Consider the following 23,530-nt stretch of genomic DNA (forward strand, 5'->3'; position numbering starts at 1 on the left):
TCTGTATGCGCAGTGGAAATAGGTTGCATTTGTTTGTCCAGAATCACTCGGGTGAATCACTCCTTCTCGCTGTGTGTTTCAGATGGTGTGAGTAAAAGCGCACACAGGGGTCACGCCACACCCACCTTCTGCCTGAGCTATTCTGCCCCTGCCTGATCATGATGACTGATGGATGGTATAAAATGTGGTGGTGCCCCAGGGCTTCCTGTTAACCCCAGTTATACAGCCCACACTCCCCTGGAAGGGCCTGGCTCAGGGCAAGGTCTTCACAGACCTGTGTGTTAGATACAAGAATGAAAAAGGGGAGGGGCAGAAGCAGAGGTTGCTTGGTTTCCTGTCAGCTCTGGGGCTTCTACTTTGCCTACACTCCTCCCTGACAACACTTGTTCCTCACTTTGGACGTCTGCTCACCAGAGAACATTTGGGGGTACTGAACAGGCCCTGTCTGCCAGGCAAATTTCTGAGCAGGTACATAGCGCTACCTGCACACCAGAGATTGTCCCCTGTGTTTCACACACAGTGACTTGTTTAACCCTCACGACTGCTTGGTGATACAGGTGCTAGTCATATTCTCACTTAACCGATGATGAAACAGAGGCAGAGAGGGTCCAGTAACCTGCCCCAGGCCTCTCGGCTGCTAAGTGCCGGAGCTGGGATCCGAGCCCAGGCAGGGTGGTCTCAGAGGCTACTCACGTTCCGACTGTGACGGCAGGGCAGAGGGGAGCCCCCAGTGGCAGTTAGCACAGCTTCCGGGGCATGTTGGGTAGCCCTCAGGGCCATTGCTGTGCCTCCTCCTGCAGTATAGAACAATTTGGAGCTTGGAGAGTCTGAAAGCGCAACATGACATTTGTTTATGTCTCCATCATTTTTTAAAAAGTAAGTTGAGATCTTTTAAAGACAGTGACGAGAAACATCTGTGATACACAGGGAGGGCAACCTTGGGCAAGCTAGTTAACATCTATTAATTGGGGATAACAACAGCACACGTTTTGTAGAGGTACAGGAATTAGATGAGTTAATAAGTGCTAAATGTTTACAACAGTGCTGTGCACATAGTAAGTGCTCAATTAACTGCGTCTTTTTTCACTTCCTTCTTCTCTTTCTCCTTTTTCTTTTCTTCCTCTCCTTCTCCTGTTTCTTCTTCACAGCCTCAAGGATACCTTCCTTAAACCCTAGGTCATATCAGGTCTCCTTGACACGCTTTTCCCCTAGTGCTGTCCTTCCCATTTTTATGACTCTCGGTGCAATTGTGTGTGGGTTTAAAAATATATTTTAAATCATTCTTCTAGATTTTCAGCTTCTCTAGTGCAAGGTCTGCATCTGTCTCTTTCGTAACTGGACCTAAGGCCCATCATGTGCTTGGCACAGACATTCTAGGTCCTTCTAGAATGCATACTGTGTGGGAAGTTCATCACCACCTGGGAGTAGATGCTGGCCCTTGACTCCCAAATCCAGTTTTTCTTTCAGTACCTCCCAGCACTGCTATATCCACAGCCCCTGACAGCCTCTCCCAAAGGAATTAGGAGAAACACATCTGCCACGAGCTGGACTCAGGGCACAGATCCTTCTAAAGAGCTCTCACCTGAGACTTCTCCTCAGCCCTGTTAGGCATGTCATCCTCCAGCCCATGGAATGTTTCTATCTACCCTTGTTCCATGTGCCTTCTCTCTGAGATTCTTTCTAGTTCCATCTATCTCTTCTTCACTTTTTTTTTTTTTAAGATTTCGTTGGGGAATTGGGGAGGGAACAGCGTTGGGGAATCAGGGAAGGGGAACAGACAAGTTGCTGTCCTTTTGTTCTTCAGTCTAGTTGTGGAGGACGTCGCTTCACTGGCCTATGTTGGTATTATCATTGCGCTCTTCCCAGGTGAGGCAGTCGCTTGCCGGCCATTGGACGGCCACTCACGGTGGCTCACGGCAGCTCACAAAAGCTCACGCCCGCTGCCGACCAGCCCCACTGCAGCCTACACCATTGCCAGCGACTCATGGCAGCCCAGCTCGAGGTCGAGCTGTTGTTCACCATCTTAGCTGTAGAGGGCGCAGCGTCACTGGCCTATGTGGGATCTGAACAGGTGGTCCTGCTGCTCAGAGCTCGCGCTCCCAAGCCAACTCTTAACCAACGAACCACTCGGCTGGCCCCCTCTTCTTCACTTTTAACCATTTTCTTTGTAACTTCTATTTGGTGGCACACAGTTCAGGTGAGTTCCTGAGTTTTTTATTGTCGGAAGTGCTGAATACAAAACACCTTTCTACCTGTTTGGAAAATATGGAAATGAATCTTTTCCTTTGGTTTCTAGCAATCACTTACTCACTGGAAGGCCCCTCTGTCCCTCCTCAAGACTTTTTTCAATCTGTAGTTGAACAGGAAGTGCATTTAATAGGGGCCCTGGGGAAATTGACACCCCAGAGCCCCAAGCAGCAGTACAAGGTTATGGCTACTTATATGAAGGCAACTCCAGAGAAAACTGATTTAAAATGTTGCAAGTCCCTCTTTCCTTAATCTCCTCTCTCCCAAAATGTTCTTGATTCCCAACAGTTCTATGTCCACACTACAAGTTTGATCAGAAACAATATTTGCAAACACATAGCTTCTCCTGTCCATACATTGCTTTGCAGGTCTCCAGCATTCCCACAGCTTTTATCTCTATTGCACCAAAGTTTAATTTTTTCCTTACTTAACGGAGACTAATGTGCTCAGGCCTGTACCAGCTCGCTGCTGGAAGGAGGGCAGGTGGATTTATGCCAACAATGAGGTAAGAATAAAAGGGAATTTCTTTTGCTTGTAAATAAACTTTTGCACATGCCTCTTGTGAAACCATCCAAGACCTATACCCAGAATTCCAGAGCCAACTCCGCAGTCAGTAGCACACAACAAAGATGGAGGAGAAAGCAGGCTCACTTCACAGCCTGACTTGGCTTCACTTCCTGGAAGCCGTCAGGATGGAGTCAGGGCTGCTGTGGGCTCCTTCCTGGGTTCTCAATCCCAAATTCACCCTTCCCACCCCAAACCCATGAGGAGACCAGAATTTGAGACTAGAAGAAAAGCAAAACTCTTGAGAAAGGAAATACAGGCTTCACGCAGATTTGAATGTGAATCCTGAGATACCTCTGCTAAGGACTCTCTCCTCTTTCATGTGTTCCGTCTACCACACATGGCCCTTTCAGAGGCACTTTTCTTGTGCTCTGTTTATTCACATATCCTCTTGATGCAGCTTAAATGAGCACGGAGAGCAGATGGAACAGACCAGGGGCTTTCTTCACACAGCCCTAGACAGGCTTGAAAAAGCACAGGCCAAGACTACTCTCTAGCTCTTATATTTCCTGTAGATCTAGTGCCTGTCTCTTATTCATTTTTTTTCTCGTCCACATTTAAGAGCAAATAAAAACACTCTTGTGACTTTGCGTACTGGAGCTGCCAGGACAGATTACATTTTGGCTAAGTGTGGGCTTGCATGGTTTTGTAGTCAATCTGGTACAATTTTCAGAAGGCCAGGCCCTTTCTGCACTTTTACTTTCTTTCAAATGAAAATAGCTTTATTGTTTGCCCCAATCATAAAGGTAGCAATCTGTGTGGTTTACTGGCTTAGAATTCAGACTGAGGTCAAATCTCTTTTTATATTTAAATAAAATGGCTTGGGCACCAGCTCGCAATTGCAGTAATGCATTGACCTTCTTGGGGCCTTTATGTTTTTGTTCCTGTGTGTAGTCCAAGAACTCCTGGAAGTTACTCGAGCTGAGCAGTCAGTTCTGGTTATGACTGCCCAGCGCGGGGAGAAGTGGACAGCCCCTTGAGTCCAGTCTGGATTGCAGCCACCCAGACTGAGGCTATTAACAGGGTGCTGTCCTCAGTCACGTGTTGCAGTGAAGGCAGCTGGCAGGGCTCCTCAGGGTGTCAGAGGAATCTCTTGCCCTCAGAAATTTCTGGAGTTCCTGCCTAGGCAACCTGCCCACTATTAGAGTGTCCTCTAAAATTAGAGCTTCTCTATTACCCACTCACCAGATGTCTTCTGAGTCACAAACTGATTCCTATAGTCAAAATATAAGCACACATATGTGCACACACCACACACACACGCACACACACACACACACGTACACACACACACACACACACACACACACGTACACACAGACATATGGACCTCCCAGGCAATAGCTTCCTCCTTACCCCTATATGGCCCCACTTCCTAACCGTGGGTTCCACCGCCTTGTCATTCCAAGTGTGGTCATGTGCTCAACAGCCCCAGCGTCCTCTGAGCTTATTAGAAACAGTCTCCTAGGCCTCACCCCAGACCAGCTGACTTGGTTGGAGTCTATATTTGAACATGACCCCCACAGGTTCATACGTGCTGCTCTCTCCCTGCTGGGAAACCTTCCCTTTTCTACCGGGCGGGCCACTTGGATGCTGCCTACTTTGTTTGGACCAACACCCAGGATGTGTAATGTTGGTTTGGCCTGATTGGCGGCCTCCATCATTGTTCATGGTCCCACTGAAGCCTGATAGATAGCCTAGGAAATTGATGACCCCCTCCAGGGTACAACAAGAGGTGCCTCACTGATTACACAAGTAACAAGTGACTGCGTCCAGCACCTGCAGCTGGAATAAAAACAAAACCCAGTTTCATGCAGCAAGGCTAATCCCTATGACCCGGGACATAACCTTTAGCTACTTTTAATGTCATTTGCATTGTGGTTACTACAACTCCCATCATGCATCTGATGCCATGACAGTTCCGGAGGAACCACATAAGGAAGAAAAAAGCAGGAAATGGAGGGTCCTGCCCAGGGGGAGGAGATGAATGAACCGCGTCAATGGGACGTTACCAGTTTCCACCCTGGGAGGGATAAATACCCCTAATTGGGACTCCCTCCTTGCGACTCGTTTTCTGAGTTTACGGGCACTTTCTTCTCAAGTGTGTACTTTCGTTTTCAATCAATTGCTTCCTCTTTCCTGCGTCTGTCTCCCTCTTAAATTCTTTCTTGCGTGGAGACAAGAACCTGGTCACCGCTCCTCAGGGTTGAGTCCTCTCTTGGACATTCCCGTGAGCCTCCGGCAACATCTCCTCTGAGGACCTTTTGGACACTGGAGGGTGAGCTTTGCCTCTGGGTTCCAGACCTCTTTGGTCTTCTGACACATGCCAGCTGCTGAAAGTGATTTTTCTTTAGAAGACTGCTCTGGAGCTCATGCTCAGAGGCCTCTCTAGATGCTCCCATGATGCAGTGAGCTTAAGGGAGGGAACCCAGGTATCCAGAGTGAACACCTTGGGTAAACCGAGTCATTGGACTCTGACCCAGTCTTCTCCTGCCTATATGGAGATGGTGGGGAACTAGCAACTACCCCACAGAAATCAAGAATTTGTGTCATTGAAAACGCTCACATCCTAGTGACATACATGTCCCCCAGAAGCTGATTCTCCTTTTGTTTTAGGAACAATACAGTTGGAACTAAAGTCTTCTATTGCTGCAGGTGAATTAATTCCCTGAGCTCTTTGCTTTGGTGAGGGCATGTGCTCAGTTACTTGTAATAGAAATCAACTACAATGACTTAACGAAATAGAGGTTTATTTTCCAGGGACGCTCCGAGGGCTCAAAGATGCCATCAGAACTAGGGCACTTCTAGCTTTGTGCTCCACCATCCTTAGCATGTGGCTCTACCACCAGGTGTGGTGTTTGTGCCACAGGCAAATGCCAGTCAAAGATCTTGTGCCAGCTGAGTCTGTTATTGACTCTATCAGAAAAGGAATAACTTCCTGGGAAGCCACACTTGTTGACTTCCATGTGTATCTCATTAACCCAAACTGGGTCACGGGGATGTGGATAGGAGGGAGCCTGGGGTTGGATAGATTTCTAGCAGCGTCTTCACAGCTGTAATTCAGGATGTTACCAGGTGGTGGTTTTCAGAATTGATTTGGTGTGGGAGTGATTGGGGAGTATGGTTAGAGAATTTGAAGGCTGCTATAATAGTCAGAGCGAGAAGTGAGGAAGGTCTCTGTAAGAGTGGGTGAAGGCAGTGTGGACGAAGCACAGGAAGGACCACCATCTTCATGGTGGCGCCCTCACCTAAGCCACTGTCTCCCCTCATCTGGACCCTGGGCTGCTTCCTGACAGACCTCCGCTTCCACTGGTGCCTTCCATACAGCAGCCGTAGCGACCTTTAAAAATACATCCAAATCAAAACAAATAACTCTCTTGCTTTAAGCCTTTGAGTGCCTTTCCATTTCACTTATAAAACCCCACATCTTTACCATAGCCAGGGAGGCACCGGAGCTTCTCTGAGCTCATCATCTACCAATCCCCCCCCCCTTCCCTTTGCATCAGCCCCAGGGCCTTTGAACTGGTTGCTCTCCCACACCCTACAACTCTCACTCTCTTCCCCAAATTTGCTGCAGCACTGGCTGTTTTTCATCTTGCAAACATCACCTCCTCTGAGAGTTCCTTCTTCACTACCTGTCTTAAGTTGTCCACATCCCATCAACCACCTCTCTCCTATTGATATTTCTTCTGTTTGCAGCATATGAGCCACCTGAGAGCAAGTCTCCATCTTGTGCACCTGTGTCCCCAGTGCTCAGAATAGCATGGACACACAGTAGGAGCACTGTTTCTATTAATAGTTGTAATATGCATGTAAGGAAATGAATAAAGGACTTGATATTACTGCAGAGGCAGAAGCTGGCATGCCTCCCTCCGTATGAGACATAACAGGATTGAAAGCAGGAGTTGGTGCCAGAAATGCACCAGGGCCTTGACCCCTGGCTGAGAAAGCAAAGGTGATGTAGAGCAAGCACAACATCAGATGGAATGTTGGGAGCCTAGAGCAGGACCTGGAACACAGATGAGGCGACTGGAGATGGGAGCAAACTGGGTGGACACTGCATTCCAGGAACCTGGCGTGGTCTGGCTCTGGCTACTTCATGGGTAGAACAGTCCTGTTTGCCCAGTTAGGGGTTGTCGTTACAGCCCTGCCTCCTGCATCATAGTGACTGATTAGATTGTGATGGGACAGGGAAAGCAAGGAGGACACTCAAGTTCTTAGCAAAGTGGCAATGACTTGGGTGGTGCTATTGATTGAAGGGGAGGTGGGTCACAGAGTAGAAGTACAGTTGACCCTTGAACAACATGGAGGTTAGGGGTGCTAACTTTCCCATACAGTCAAAAATCCATGTGTAACTTTTGACTTCCCAAAACCTTAGTTACCAACAGCCCAAACTTGACTGGAAGGCTTACTGATAACATAAACAGTTGATTCAACACATATTTTATATGTATGTTCAATGTGTTACGTGCCATATTCTTACAGTAAACTAGAGAAAAGAAAATGTGACTTTTCTCTAAGAAGATCATAAGAAAGAGAAAGACATTTACAGTATTTATTAAAAAAAAATCTGCAAATAGATGGAACTTGCGCAGTTCAAAGCCGTGTTGTTCAAGGGTCACCTGTAGGTGGTCTAAGGGATGCGGTGATGTGCTGCTGTGGTTTTCTGGGTGCCTCCCCCACATCCCCTGTTCCTGGGAGTGAGGGTGGTTGCCTTCCTCTGTGGTGCGCCCTACTTTCTTTCCCTTCTCTTCTTGCAGAATTACTTATTTCTTTCCATGTTGTCTGGGTAGCACTTCCCCCATGCTGTGCTCCTTCTGCCTGGTGACGCTTCACCTGGCCCCTTCTGGCACCCTTTGTGGTAGATCTATGGGCCATATGTTTCTGGATGGTGCGGAAGTAAAATCAGAATGAGTTCTTTTTTTTCCTGTTGTGAATTCTGGTGTGATAGAATTGCTTCTGTAGGAAAAAATAAAGAGCGCTGATGTAGAAACAAAAGCCAGCCTTCTGCCTGCTGCTGCGGGCTTAAACTTGCATTTCCCTAAAGCCTTGTGTGGAGGGATTCACCAGGCTTTCTAGGCCACATTGAGGGCTTTAAAAAGCAAGACCAGGACACAAACTCTTGGTCCTGTATTACAGATGGAGAAACTGAGGCTGTGCTTATTCTTGCAAAGAAGTCCGTGAGGCCCAGCCCAGCCCAACTCCTCACGCTGAGTTCATGCTCAGAGAGGAGGGGGCATTCGGCAGGATTGCCGAGTCCTTCCTAGGGACCAGCTCTGTGGGCCAGCTCTGAGGTTTGTCCATCCCCTTACTTTGCATCTGGAACCTCAGGCCGTTGGCACGTGAGAATCAGCCAGAGCCCCAACTGTGGCGCCTGGCTGGGCCAGATAATAGGAGCAGCTGGTCACAGACAACGTCCCTGGGTGAAAGGCCTGTGTAGAAAGACAGTTCAAGTTAAGCAACGATGAGGCAAAACTCCTGGAGAGTTCATCGGGGTAGGAAGCTGGTGGCACAGGATCAACATGACTTGATGACTAGGTGTTTCTCCGTACGTGGAGCTCCTAGAACGAACAGCTCCTTTTTCCCGGCTTTGTGCCCTGCCCGCCCGCGTCTGCCCTTGGCTGGGATGCTGTCCTTCTCCTTTGCCATCTGGCACTTCATACATTCTTCAAGTCAACTCGTGCTTTATCTTCCTGAAATTGTTCCCGCATCCTGGGTGGAGGGACGTGCACACTTCCGTTGCAACGTTGGTATACCTGCTGTTTATTCTGCCTACAAACTTTTGCCCAGGTATTGGCAATACTGGGCATGTTCCCTCACCCCGTCTAGGTCTCAGCTTCAGTGGCATCTCCTCAGAGACACTTTCTCCGATCACCCTGTTTATACTAGAACCCGCACTGATCTCTCTCCCTGCTTCATTTTTCTTTAGATCCATTCATATTACTTGCCTGTCTATTGTCTATCTAACTATCATCTATCCAAGTGTTTATGCCTGTCTCCTCTATAAAAGTATAAGCTCCATGGGGAGAGCATAAGCTTACTGGTCTTGATCACAGTGGATCTCCAGCACCTAGCCTCGTGCCTGCCACAGAGTTTGTTGAATGGTCAAATATTTGTCAATGAACGAATGACTGCCTGAGCTCTGTGCGCCCCTGGCACCCTCTTCTTACGCTGTTGCAGCACTTTCATACACTGTAGTTTTCCTGTCTGTTTTCCTCTTGAGGCTGTAAGTCCTTTGGAGCCGAGAATACTACTTTCTCTAACACAATTGCTTAATCCCTTAGCTCAGAACCTGGCACAATGTAGTCTCAAAAATGTGATGGATTGGTGATCAACTGACTGGCTGAATGTCCCGGTGAGAGACAAGGACAGACCAAGGTCATGGCTGTGAAGACCGAGAGGAAGCGCTGGATTCTATGGCAGACTCAGCAGCAGTCAGTGGTGACAACTTATATAGGAGGGGAAGGGGCCCAAGACGTTGTACTTGACTCTGACTATTTCGGTCAAAGGGATAGTGCACCTGGGTGGTGATGTTAATTGAGATAATAAACACAAGGAGAAGGAGCAGGTTGTCAGGGGAAGAGGGATGGTAACTTGTCCTAGGTCATTTGCATTATATGACCTCAAATAAGAGACAGTCTCTCTGTGTTCTTTTTTCCCCACCCATGAAATAAAAATAATTTGTCCTCTCACCCTTTTCACGAGGGTGTCATTTTTAAAATCAAATAAATAATCTTGGCAAACAAACGTTGAGTGCCTGTGATGTGCTGGACTTCCTGCCAAGACAATGGGTAGAAAAGATCCTATGTGCTTTGCATTCTCTGTCTCTATTTGAGTGTCATGTCTGGGTCTTTTCTCTTTATCTCAATTTATGAAGAGAAGTTATCACTGTCAGGGTACCACAGAGCATGTCCTCATACATAGAAGCTATTCTAAGTTTCCAAGGGTTTCTTCTAAGCCCCCATGTGGCTGGCAGGAATTTGGGCTCAGGGAGAGTCAGACTCAGTATATAAAAGTGCAATTGTCTGAAGTGGGCCACTCCGGAGTTGAACTGAAATGAAAATAGAACTCTTGCCTTCTCAACGAGACAAACTGTACTTTCCCAAGAGGAAATGTGCAAGGTTACTTTGCATTCTAACCAACAACTCTTCCGCAATGGTAAAACTTTCCTTTGGGGATCCTATAGGCTGAGTCAGTCTTTTTTCTTCCCCTGAACATATTTTTTAGCATAGAGCATATTCAAATGTAGAGGCCAAATGAGTGCCATTGGGTGACTGGCTCAGGTCAAGTACATTTCATGTTCTAATGCCTTTAATCATTTTTACTCAGAGACCCTTTCACTCAGGTTTCCATTGCCAGTGAAAGGCTCCAGTTAAATTTCCTTGGGGAAAGTCCATCGTAGAAAATGCAAAAGAGGAGAAGGTATTTGGCTTGGTCTTTTGGTAACTTTGGAGAATTTATCATTCCTTGTTCACAGTCTAATTTTTGCTTTGTTTCCTTTTTCTGGGCTTTTTCAAAAAGGAAATACTGGTTAGAATTGAAATGTAAGAGCATGAAAAGGATGAGAAGCAAATATATCAATGTGGGCTCAGTAATTATTTGAGCGTCTGTCAGAGCTTTCTGGTCACCAAGGCAAAAAGGGAAAAGGGGCAAATGTACCCTCTCATTATCACAGAGAAACACTCTGGCTCTTTAGAGGGGACTTAGTGTTTTGTTTTGTTTTTTGGCATAAAATTCTTAGAGGGGAAAAAGAAAAACATCTTGGGAGGGATATTATATATATAATAGTTTTATGATGAATTTAGAAGTAATTTTCAGTAGCTGTTTTGCTTAAAATGATCAAGGGAGTCGCACTGAAGTCCAACTTAGCAAATTGCTTATGCCTGAGGGGGACCAATATGAGGTAATCATGTTGACTTGGGTTGTTCTGACTGGTCTCAGGGATAGAACTCGAGATCCCTGACCTTCAAAACTACAACTGCATTATAGTTAGTTAATCACACCACCACCACCCAAAACTGTCTGTGTGCAGTAGTCCTTCCTGATCTGTGGTTTCAGTTATTTGCAGTCAACCAAGGTCCAAAAATATTAAGTGGAAAATACAGAAATAAACAATTCATAAATTCTAAATTGCATGCTGTTCTGAGTTCCATAATGAAGTCTTGTGCTGTTCCGCTCTGTCCTGCCCAGGATGACTCATCCCTCTTTTCCAGCATATTCATTCTGTATGCTACCTGCCCATTAGCACTTAGTAGGCTTCTCAGTTATCAGATCAACTGTCATGGTATCGCAGTGCTTGTGTTCAAGCCACTCATATTTTACTTAATAATGTCCTCAAAATGCAAGAGTTGTGATGCTAGCAGTTGGGATGTACCAAAAAGAGGCCATAAAATGCTTCCTTTGAGTAAAAAAGTATGTGTATATAGGAAATAACCCTATATATAGGGTTCAGGTATCTGAGGTTTCAGACATCTACTGGGGGTCTTGAAACATATCTCCTGTGGAAAAGGGGGCTACTGTATTTTTTTTAGGGTAGTAGTTGAATTGAATTTATCTTTGCATTCCTTGTTCCTAGTACATTGTAGGTGCTAATACATGTTTGTAGGACTGAATCTGTCAAATAATAGACTGCCAATGAAATTTGTTAAGTGAGTGAAAAAGATCTGTGCATATTTCCCAATAACTGTTTGTTAAATGAAGGAATAGGTATTAAGAATGACACAGAATCTTTGCCTTTTAATTTTTTATACCAAATGATATTGTGGCCTCAATATCCCCAGAGTTATCAGCACTATCAACTCTAACAGAGGAATCTAGAATTCTCCTGCTGGAATTTATTTTACTAGAATTTCTTCAGGAAAACAAATTGAATAACGACTAGGATTTAATATATTCCCAGGTAGTTTTTTTTTTGTGTGTGTACTTATTTGCTGAAAAGTTTTCTGAAAATCGACATGTATGTATTTAGCTCTCAATAGTCCTTGTTAAATTGAGAGTAATAAAGATAAAGAATAAAATTATACACACTGTGGTAGACATTCTAGCTGTTCATAATCTTTTGGTTCTTCTCTCCTTCCTGTTATATGATAGGATTATATGTCTCTGATTACTTCAGAGTTAGATGTGGTTATGTAACTTGTTTTCGTCAATAAAACCTGAGTAAAAGTGATATTGCTTCTGGGTAGAAGCTGTAAGATCCAGTGGGAGATTTACTTTCTCTTGTGGTGTTGATCATGAAATCACCTGTCAAGTTAAAGCCTCCATCATCCATCGGCCTGGGTCTTTGTGTGTTGGCCAGAGATCCCCCTACATTACCCAACTCTTGAATGGGTAGTGTGAGTGAGATATAACATTTTAAGGATAAGCTATTGAGGTTTGTTTTATCACACTATTGTAATAGAGCCTCTCTTATTGATTGATAGAATTATACCTGCTCATATTTGAGAATCACAGGAATAATTTCTGTCTATCTTCTATGGAATGTCACATCAGGCACCACCTGAATATTTGATTCATCAGTAGAGACCAAAAATTAGAAATGTTGAAGTAAGCAAATTATAGAAACCATATACTATTACTTATTTATTTCTATTATTAATATATGTTTTATATTCTATGATTTCTATTATTTTTCCTATTCAATTATATATGGTATATTATTTCTATAATTTTATTTTCTAGTTAAAAGAAACTTGCTATAACTGTCTACTAGATCTAACTTTGGGAATAGTAGAGTAAGGGCCTCTGAAAATTTGTTTCTCCATAAAAGAAATGAGAACACTGTGGATACTGTCAAAATTAACTTTTCAGAACTTTGGAAAATAACTAAAGACTTATAACAATCTAAGGTATGTTCATTCAAGAGAAACAGCTGAATCTTGGTAAAAACAGTGAGTCTTGTGATGATTTAAGTTGTCCTAACTATATCCTTTCCTCCCATCTTTTGGGTAGCCTTGAAAACAAGCAACCTGGCAACTATGGTAGCTATAAAAACCAGTAGCTTAGAAGCCAGTGGAGGAGGCAGAATAGGATTGGGGTTCCCTAAAAGCCTCATTGTCAGCATCTGACCTACCTGGAATCTTTCTGAAATGATCCACTCTCAGAGCGTTATTTGACTTGACTTAGAATTCCCCTGTAAACAGCCCTGCTTGCAAGGCATTTGTTGAAAATAATCAGTGACAAGTGTCTAACATCACACTGTCCGAGGTGGTGTTACCAGGTGGGGCTAATAGGAGACTAATCACAAAACTTAAAAAGAAAAACGGGGGAATGGAATGTGATAAGGGGCTTTGGAAAGCTCTGAGATATTTCTTCAGGTAATCTAGAAGCCATGCTCAGGCAAGACCTGAGCTGTTTTCATTTATGACTGAGCTTGAGGCTCTGTACAAATAGTAAATAAAGACTGAGGCAGAATTGTAAACTGCCTGTAGGAGCATTGACTGTGTGTCCCAAGATACACAGAGAGCCATTAGTCAAAGACTGGGAAACTCATTGGTTCTAAGAGGTTAAGAAAAACCTCTGTCCAATAATTAGCTGACCACTAGGCAACCAAGCAGAGATTTCAGTGGGTGCATAAGACAAAAGAATACAGACTGTACAGAACTAGTTCAGGAAAGCCACTAAACCAACAAACATCATCATGGTTATCATCAGCAGCAAAAATAAACCCTGAAGAGGGGAATCTGATTACCAGAACTAACACATTATGTTATTTAAAATTTCCAAGCTTCAACAAAAAATTATAAGATACACAAAGAAACAGGAACATATGGCCAATACATAGGAAATATGCAGTAAATAGAAACTGTCCCCAGGTGTTCAACTTACTAGAAAAATACTTTAAATCAGCTATTATACATATGTTCAAGGAACCAAAGAAAATCATATCTAAAGAACTAAAGGAAAGTATGAGAATGATATCTCATCAGAGAATATCAATAAAGTGATAGAAATGATTAAAAAAAAAAGAACCAAATAGAATTTCTAGAGTTGAGAAGTAGAACAGTTGAAATAGAAATTTATTATAGGGGCTAAATTTAAACTGGGTGAAGAAAGAATAAGTGAACTTGAAAGACAGATAAGTTGAAATTATCTAGTCTGAGGAACAATAAGAAAAAATAAAAAAGTAAACAAAATTTCAGAGACTTATGGGACATCATCAAGTATATCAACTCATGCGTGATGGGAATCCTAGAAGAAGAGGAGAGAAGAAAGGGACAGAGACAGTATTTGATTAAATAATGACAACCCCCCCCCATGAATCTGTACTTCCAAGAAGAACAATGAACTCTAAGAGGATAAATCAAAGAAATCCACCCAAACAAATGGTAATGAAACTGCATAAAGGCAAAGACAAAGAATCTTGAAAGCAGTAAGAGAGAAGTGACTCATCATTTATATGAGGTCCTCAGTAAGATTAATTGAATTCTCACCAGGAGGGTCAGATGAAATGACATATTCAAAACATTGAAAGAAAAATATGTCAACCAAAAACTCTATATCCAGCAAAACTATCCTTTACAAATGAAGACGATCTTAAGACAGAAAGACGAAAACTGAGAGAATTCATCATCAGCCGACTTGCTCTATAAGAAATATTAAAGGGAGTCCTTTGGGCTGAAATGAAAGGACAATATACATTAACTTGAATCCACATGGAGAAATAAAAAGAGAACTGGTAAAAGTAACTATTGGGTTGTCGGAAAAGTTATGACGCATTTTTGTAATGAAAAACATAGAAAAAATACGTCATGACTTTTCCGACAACCCAATATTTAGGTAAATATAAAAGCCAGTTTAAATGTATTTCTGTTTGTAATTAATTGCTTCTCCTGTCTGACTTAAAAGACAACTGCATGAAAAAGCAATTATACAACTGTATTTATAATATATAAAGATGTAATTTGTGTGAAAATAATAGTACAAGGAGGGCAGACGGAATGAACTATATTGGAGCTAAGTCTTTGTATACTATTGAAATTAAATTGGTATTAATGCAACTAGATAGTTTTAAGTAAAGATGTTAATTGTAATCCTCATGGCAACTACTAAGGAAATAACTCACAACATATAATAAAAGAAACAATAGGTAAATTAATATTATTTTACAAGAAAAAACACATTTAACATTAAAGAAGGCAATAGAGGAACAAAAAAGACATAAGATATACAGGAAAAAAATCCCCTGTTGATAAATCCTACCTTATCAGTAATTACATTAAATATAAATGGATTAAGTTTTCCAACTGGAAGGCAGATATTTGAAGAATGGCTAAAAAACTATGACCCAATTATATGCTGTCTATAAGAGATATACTTTAGATTCAAAGACACGAATAGGTTGAAAGTAAAAGATAGAAAATATAGACCATTCACACTACTTAACAGAGAGCTAGAGTAGCTATATTATCAGAAAAATTAGACTTTAAGACAAAAATTGTTACTAGAGACAAAGAAGGACATTTTATAATGATAAAAGGGGAAATTCATCAGAAAGACATAACAATTATAAACATATATTCACCTAACAACAAAGCCCCATAATGCATGAAGATAACACAAACATAATTGAAGAGAGAAATAGATACTATTAATAGAATAATAATAGTTGAAGGCTTTAAAAACCCACTGTCAATAATAGATAAAACAATCAGACTTAGGATCAACAAGGAATAGAAGGCTTCAAAAACACTATAAACCAACCAGATCTAATAAACATTTATGAAATACTGCACTCAACAACAGTGGGATATACATATATTTATCTCAAGTGCACATGGTACAGGCTTCAGAATAGACAATGTGCTAGGCCACAAAACGAGCCTCAATAAATTTAAATCATTGAAATCATATAAAATATGTTCTATGACAACAATGAAACAGAATTAGAAATCCCTAACACGAGGAAATTCAGAAGATTTACAGACATGTTGAAACTAAACAACACACTTGTTAATAACCAATGGGCCAAAGAAGAAATCACAAGAGAAGTTAGAAAATACTGTGAGATTAGTGAAAGTTGAAACATACATACCCAAACTTATGGGATGCAGCTAAATTAGTGCTTAGAAGAAACTCAGCAGCTTTAAAAGATAAAGCTATTTTTAAAAGGTGAAAAAAAAGCTTTTACCATCTATATTAAATATGAAGAAACATCTCAAATCAGCATCTTAATCTTCCACCTTACAAACCTAGAAAATAAAGAGCAAACAAACTCAAGGCAAATAGAAGGAACTAATAAGAGCTAAGGCAGAAATAAATGAATTAAAGAATAGAAGAAGAACAGAGAAAACTTATGAAACAAAAAGTTTGTTCCTAGAAGAGATCAGCCAAATGGACAAACCTTAAGCTAAACTGACCAAGAGAAAAAGAGAGAAGACTCAAAACCAAGAACAATAGAGAGGAAATCATTATTGACTTGCAGAAATTAAAAACAAACAAAAAAAATTATAAGGGAATATATGAACAACTGCATGCCAACACATTGGATGGTCTAAATGAATTGAACAAGTTACTAATCTCTTCATAGATTTTCCTGAGTCAGTTTCAGTACTTTGTGAATGTACTACAAACCAGAGTTTTACACTGTAAAAGGGAAAACTTTATTCACAGATGGATTATATCTCAATAAAGCTGTTATTTAAAAAAATCACAATGTTTCTTTTTTGCTTTCTTAGCTGCCACAAAGAGTGAGTGGACATTTTACAGGGTAGAAATAACTGCCCTTTGAGTACGTCCATTATGGGCCATTTCAATATCTTTTGGGGGGAAAAGCAGAGGGAGAAAATGGAGAAAGCTTTAGAGGATAATAAAGTCAATTAATTTATGACTGTATTTCACATTCATTTAATTATCTTTTGTCAATATCTCTTATGATTCTTTATTTTTGCTTGCACCATTTTCTGTCTGTCAAACTTTGCAGAGTTACATAACTTCTTTGTAACTTTATTATGTCTGAAATAAACCATCAAAACTGAATACTTTTCAAAATGTTGTCTAGTTTTTATATTATTAGTTTATATGCCAATTTGCTAAATACATAGGACATAGAAGAAATGGCTCCATGAACAGATTTGGGCTTTTAATCTGAAGATTAATTTCTATATAGCTTACTAAAATAAGTACAAGGTATTATTCCACTGAGGGAGATTGATCCAGATAATAAAATATCTACTTCCATTCCTAGGTTAATCATAATTTATTAGGAACACAGACCTTAACCTCCCAATTTTTGCACTCTTATGTAGTACAAATTGTTTCCCAGATTTTCTAGTTTCAATTTGACATATTATGTTCATAAAACTCTGAAGAGAACAATTTCTTTGGAACTCTTTTCCTGTCATCACTGCTACTGCGTGTAATTTATATAGCATCTCTGACATTCTTTGTTTTTCTTGTAGCTGAGATTCCATGTCAGGTCTTTACCCTGAAGACCTTAGAATTTAGAATCTAAAGCTCCACACATTATGAACAATAAAGCAAGAAATGATGGTGGTGGGTGGAGGTTTCAAGGTCTCTAAATCTTTAACAAGATTCCTAGATAATCATTGGAATAGGTTCTCTTTGTACTTAATAGCCGGAATTAAATTTGGGACCTTGAGTAACCCCAATTCTCTTTCCCACAGAACTATGATAACTTGTTAGGCTCCATTGTCCTAATTTCTATGAAGACTTATCTGGTGGCAGATTGTTTAACTCATAACCATGAATGTTTCCTCCTGGGTACCATGGTATGTGCTATTTTATCTAGCATGTAAATTTCTTGTGAGAATAACCTATGTGTTTTATATTTTAAAGTTACTTTCACAGTGTTAGAAATATAATTGTGTAAGTCTTATTATTTCAGGGTAGAGTAATAAATCCTTAGCCAAACATGTTTAAATAAACAAACAAAAAAGGGAACTCATTGACTTAAGTAACTGATCATTTTAGATGTTGTCACCTTCATGTGTGGCTGGATTTAGGCTCGAATTATGTCACAAATGATTTTCAGGTCCTGGTTTCTCTCCATCTCTCAGATCTACTCCCAGTGGTTTGTTTTTATGGGTATTAGCTCAGGCTTCTCCTCCTTGGTGGCAAGCTGACTAATCCAGGCCAGAAGATGAGAAGATAAGAGAGCATCTCTCTCTCTGTCTCTCTGACTATCTCTGTTTCCAGCAAAAGTTCATTGCTTTTAATTGTGTTGCTTATCCATCCCCGACCCATCATGGTAGCTGCTGGATATAAAGTTTTCATTAGCCAGGCGAGACGTGGGGTTAATATAATCTAAACACTATCAAGTAAGAACGAGAGGAGTATTTTACTGAACAAAATTGGGCTGTTGTTTCTATGTAAGAGTGAGGGATGCTGGATAGTCTATCACAAGAGATAGTTGGTAATCATTTATTGATAGATAAATCTGGATCATTTAAATTTGGACTATCATTTGAATTTATTCAACCCTCATCAGAGTTTGCTGAGAAGAAAAAGCAACACATTTATTTCTGTTGAGTCAATAATGACTCAGAGTGCTTGCTAATGCAGGACTGTTCAGAAACTTTAGTATTAATGGCTTTATTTTCAAGTGTAAATTAACCCTAAGAAAGTGACTCACCAATGCACGGGGTATTCATGGCTCCCTTTAATCAATGCTCTAGATCAGTGTCATTGGTTTAGTCATTCGTTTGGGGGCAGACTCTGGTTTTCTCTGCTTTGTGCACCAGTGTTTGGGAGCCAGGTCATGGTGGTGTCCAATCATGCTATTGGAGGAGGGTAGTCAGTAGAGGTCTCTGGATTCCCTTTCAATGCGTGACAGCACATTGCAAAGCTGGTGACAGGACACGCCATTTCTTCTAATATGTTCCACCACTTCTGGATGGTTTGCTGTAAGTTAAACGAGATCTCCTGTGCTCTTTCTTCAGGCCAATTCCTTTTCAAGGTAAGACCTCTGTTTTTGACCTTAAGCTGTCATTACAGGAACTAACAGTGCCTCCTGGGAGAGATCCAGCTTCCTTCCTTTGTGCAGTATTCCCTGAGGTACCAATTCCCCATTCACTAGTTAAATTCCAACTCCAGGTTAACTGTACCTATTAATTTGTACACAAAAATAGCAATTAAGTAGCGAGAATGTAGCATGCCCTTGAGGGAATACCCGACCGTTCTCCTGGAGTCTCACTGGGACCACCTGCATCAATTTAAAACCAGTTTTTACCAGCGCAGGAAGAATTTTCTTCAAACATTTGTGTTTGTGAAGCTTGTTTACCTCAGCTGGAATTTGCAGAAGATTGTAATTTGAAGAGTGTTTTCTTTGTTCCCCCTAAATCATACTCAGTGGTAATTATTGGGATCCAAATTTTGTTGTTTGAAAATTGTAGGAAATAAACTTGGATTAGATTCCTGACGCCTAGATGAAATAGGATGGGTGTGATTCCAAATGATTTCTGGAGGGAGAGAACAAATCTGGGAGAGTGCCATGGTTTGAGCCCCTCAAGATAAAGCCTGTCCCTTGGCTTTGGGAGTGGTAATCCCCCTCTGAGTAGAGTGTCTTGTTAAGAATGAGGACCTTCAGGTGCCACATGATTCAGAATCTCAAAGATTCATGTTTATTTGAGTCCACTTATTAAATCATAATGGTCTATAGATATTTCAGGAAAAATTTGTAGTAAAGTTTTGGCAAAAACATTTTCTTGGTCTTGGTCCTTCAATTGACAAGAATTTTAGTGTCCCAGGATACCTTCTTTTTTGATAATCTCAGGGGATCAAACTTTTATAGTACCTGGCAGGAGATGGGATAGCTTACACATACGCACCCTGGTACCAGAGCTGTAGAAAGTCTGGAATTAAAGCCACAGAATGCTAGATTTGGGATGCATTTTGGGAGGGGGTTCTTCAGCATTTTTGTACTGTGGAGATTAAAAATAATTTTAAAATATTTTGTTTGCATGCAATGCTGACACAGTAGGATGATTTGTAGCCAGAGAAAGTCACCTGGTATACCCCTAAGAAGCATCAGAGAAGTTTACCACAGTTCAAGAACTAACTTTCAATCTCATAAACTAAGTTTCCCTTTTTGAGTCCACTAAGAGTCTATTCTTACCCATGTGAATTCACTTTAAAAAGGTGTAGCAGTAAAGGTAATGTTCACAGAATATTTCATTGACTTTCCTACATTTTCCTACATTTGCAGTAAAGCAAGGCCATGTGACCGTTATTGCTGGTGGGCTCTGAACAGATATTGCATTTTTCTCTTTTGGGCTAAGACATAGAAGGGTTGGTGTGAAATGTCGATGCACTCCCTTTTGGCTGCTGTAACTCAGGAGACCTTGTGTTCAGCTAAACGTGGTACAACTAAATTATGGTGGACTTTCAGTCCTTGAGCGAATATGGAGAGCTCTATTCTTTACCAATCCTTGATGGATTTGTAGCATATTAAGTCACTTAGATTTTGGGGTTGTTTATCAGGGCAATGTAATCCTGCCTAATATACCAATTGTATGAGATTGCTGTGCAGAAATAGAATGCTAATTTTAAAATGTACAATGGTAAATGTAACCATTTGAGGACTAGACATCTCGGTCCTTAGGTCAGTACATTTTTTTCCTCAAAACAGGCCATGTATTACTTTCCTAGGGCTGCTGCAACAAATTACCATGAAATTAATGTCTTTAAACAACAGAAACTTCTTCTCTCACAGTTCTGGAAGACAGAAGTCCAAAATCAGAGTGTTGGCAGGACCACATCCCCTCCGAAGGCTCTAGAGGAGATCCTGCCTTGTGTCTTCCAGCTTCTGGTGGCTCCTGGCACTTGTTGGTTCAGGCTGCATAACTCCAATATCCGACCCCATCTTCATACGGCCTTCTTTTCTGTGTCTTGGCATCTCAACTTCCTCTCTTCTTTCTATTATAATCCTATGACACTAGTCATTGATCCTAAACCCAGGATGATTTCATCTTGAGATCCTTAATTTAATTACATCTGCAAAGACCTTATTTCCAAAGAAGGTCACATTCACAGGTACTGGATGTTAGAACTTGGACATATCCTTTTGGGGGGCACAGTTCAACCCACTACAGACCACATGGGAGATAAAATCATAATCAAAAGGCTGCATGTCAACATGGGCTCTGAATTAAGGGATTTCGTGTGTGAGTAGTTCTGTTTTCTTAAGTTGACTTAGCTTCGCTCTTCTCGGATCTCTTTTTATTTGTCTTAAAGTTATAACTTCAATCTGATTTTTTTATTTCTAAATTCTTTGATGATTCCTCACCAGAACCCCAAGTACTAATAATATCGAGAATTAGCCTCAATAGTGGGACAGATTTCTTGACTTTGTAGCTGCTTCCTCATCACTTTGTTCCTAGCCCATTTTCTACTGTTTAGATTTAATGGGAATTTTTTTTTTCACATTCTGAAAACCTTGAGATTCTTAGGAGAATCTTCATAAGGCATTAACAATGTATTGATAATGCTAGAAGTTCTTCATAATATATCCTTTCTTCATTTCTTTTTCATATTTTCTGTTGCTCTCTGAGAGATTTAACAATATGTAGGATAGTTTTGCCTGTTCTTCTCTACTGCTATTTTTTCCCTTATTTCTTACAGTTTCATGGATTGTTTTTAAAAAAATAATTCTTATTAAATTTATTGAGGTGACATTGGTTAATAAAATTATACAGGATTCAAGTGTGCGATTCTATAATACATAATCTATATATCGCATTGTGTGTTCAGCACCCAGTCAGTTCTCCTTCCATCACCATATATTTGACCCTCTTTACCCTCTTCTACCACCTCCTTTCTCCCTTACCCTTTGGTAACCCCTAAACTGTTGCCTGTGCCTGTGAGTTTTTGGTTTTTTATTTCTCTTCTGTTTCTCTTCTCTGTTCGTTTGTTGCTTTCAGTTTTATATCCCACATATGAGTGAAATCATATGGTTCTTGACTTTTACTGTCTGACTTATTTTGCTTAGGTGTGATAATCTCAAGATCCATCCATGTTATCACAAATGGCAGTATTTCATCTTTTCTTATGGGAGTAATATTCCATTGCATATATGTACCACATATTCTTTATCTAATCATCTATTGAAGGACACTTTGGTTGGTTCCATGTCTTGGCCACCATGAATAATGCTGCAATGAACATAAGGGTACATACATATTTACAGATAAATATTTTCACATTTTTGGGTAGATATGCAGGAGAAGGATTGCTGGGTCATATGGTAATTCTATTCTTAATTTTCTGAGGAACCTCCATACTGTTTTGCACAGTGGCTGCACCAATTTACATTCCCACCAGCAGTATATGAGGTAACCTCTTTCTCCATGACTTCTCCAACACTTGTTATTATTTGCCTTGTTGATGATAGCCATTCTAACTGGTGTGAGGTGGTATCTCATTGTAGTTTTGATTTGCATTTCCCTAATAGCTAGTGAAGTTGAGCATTTTTTCATATATTTGTTGGCCAATTTGTATGTCTTCAAACAAACAATCTAATTAAAAAATGGGCAGAGGACCTGAACAGACACATCTTACAGTGTTTTTTTGACATAAAGATATAACAAGGCTACTATTTTCTCCTACTTTATACTATGTAGGAGCCAAGTTTAGGAGAAAAGTCCTGCACCAGTTAAAGGATCTTTGGCTTTTATTTTATAATAATTGTAAGAATGCTTGTATTTAAAATCTTAGACATTTATTGGTAGAGTGCAATCACTTGGCCTTTTGTTTTTAATCAACAAAATTGCAATCAATTTGGATCTTGGACACATAACTTTTTTAGTCAGGAGAAGAGTCATTTGTGGTGGACTCTATTTGGTTTTACAATCTAATGACCTTTCTCAACTTGACTCAGAAACTGGAGGGCTACATGACCCAGGAAGCTGCCTTGTGTCAGCAGTTTCTACCTGATTGTGTTAAAAAGCTGTCACAATAGCATTTCCAACATATCTACACAATAGAGGATGAATATAAGCATCATGTGAATGAATATGAGTTTTCTTACAGAAGACCCACTTTTTGGCTGAAGGTGGAATAGGAGTGATGGAAAAGGCCTGAAGCTAATTAGAAAAGTGGATTAATCATCAGTCTAGAAACCTAGCATTCTCCTGTGGTCGCTCTAGCTGCTTTCTCCTAAAGACTAAATAAATGCTTCTTGGTCCAGCCAACCAGGAAAGAAGGGCCTTTTTACACTTGCTAACTCTGAATCGGTGTTATGGTTTTCATGCAGTTAAGTTGGGGTTACTAAATACAGCTGTGGGTGATGCCAGTGGATCTCCCACACCAGTGACAGACATCGCCACTTGATCTTTCTACTCTTTCCCACTGAGCTTGGGCCAGCCCCACGCTCCTCAGATCAGGCCCAGAACCCACTTGCCAAGCTGTGATGAATGAGTTAGAATGTATTAAAACTCTAGTGGGTAGAATTTTGTAAGACAATTCCTTCATGTGTGTTGGTGGGGAGATAGGAGACTCAACAGAATCTTTGCAAAATGCACTGAAAGCAGTTAAAGGCAGGAGCAATATCTTTACTTAGCCCTCAGTGCATACCAGTTACCATGGCTGTGAAGATTTGGGAGGGTGAGTATGTGGGGAAGATCTGAGATGGAGGAGGAGAACCCTAGGTGGGAGTGGGAAACTAGGAAAAAAGAGTTGGAATTTGTCCTTAGACTGGGTCCTAGGGGTCAGATGATAAGAGGTACTTGAAGGTCACTGTCTGAGGTGTGGGGAGGGAGCCAGC

The 23,530-nt window shown here is 40.9% G+C and overlaps 1 long non-coding RNA gene across 1 annotated transcript in view; it reads left to right on the top strand.

Annotated features, from left to right (window-relative positions):
• Positions 1 to 4,900: 4,900 nt before the first annotated feature.
• LOC109382698 (uncharacterized) overlaps positions 4,901 to 23,530 on the top strand; it is a 187,259-nt gene continuing 168,629 nt past the window's right edge. The window contains exons 1-2 of the long non-coding RNA XR_002123968.1: positions 4,901 to 5,089; positions 9,096 to 9,245. This is a non-coding gene — a long non-coding RNA (uncharacterized LOC109382698). The remainder of the gene's footprint in view (positions 5,090 to 9,095; positions 9,246 to 23,530) is intronic.

Source organism: Hipposideros armiger, unplaced genomic scaffold (genome assembly GCF_001890085.2).
Source record: "Hipposideros armiger isolate ML-2016 unplaced genomic scaffold, ASM189008v1 scaffold_68, whole genome shotgun sequence".
Classification (NCBI taxonomy): domain Eukaryota; kingdom Metazoa; phylum Chordata; class Mammalia; order Chiroptera; family Hipposideridae; genus Hipposideros; species Hipposideros armiger.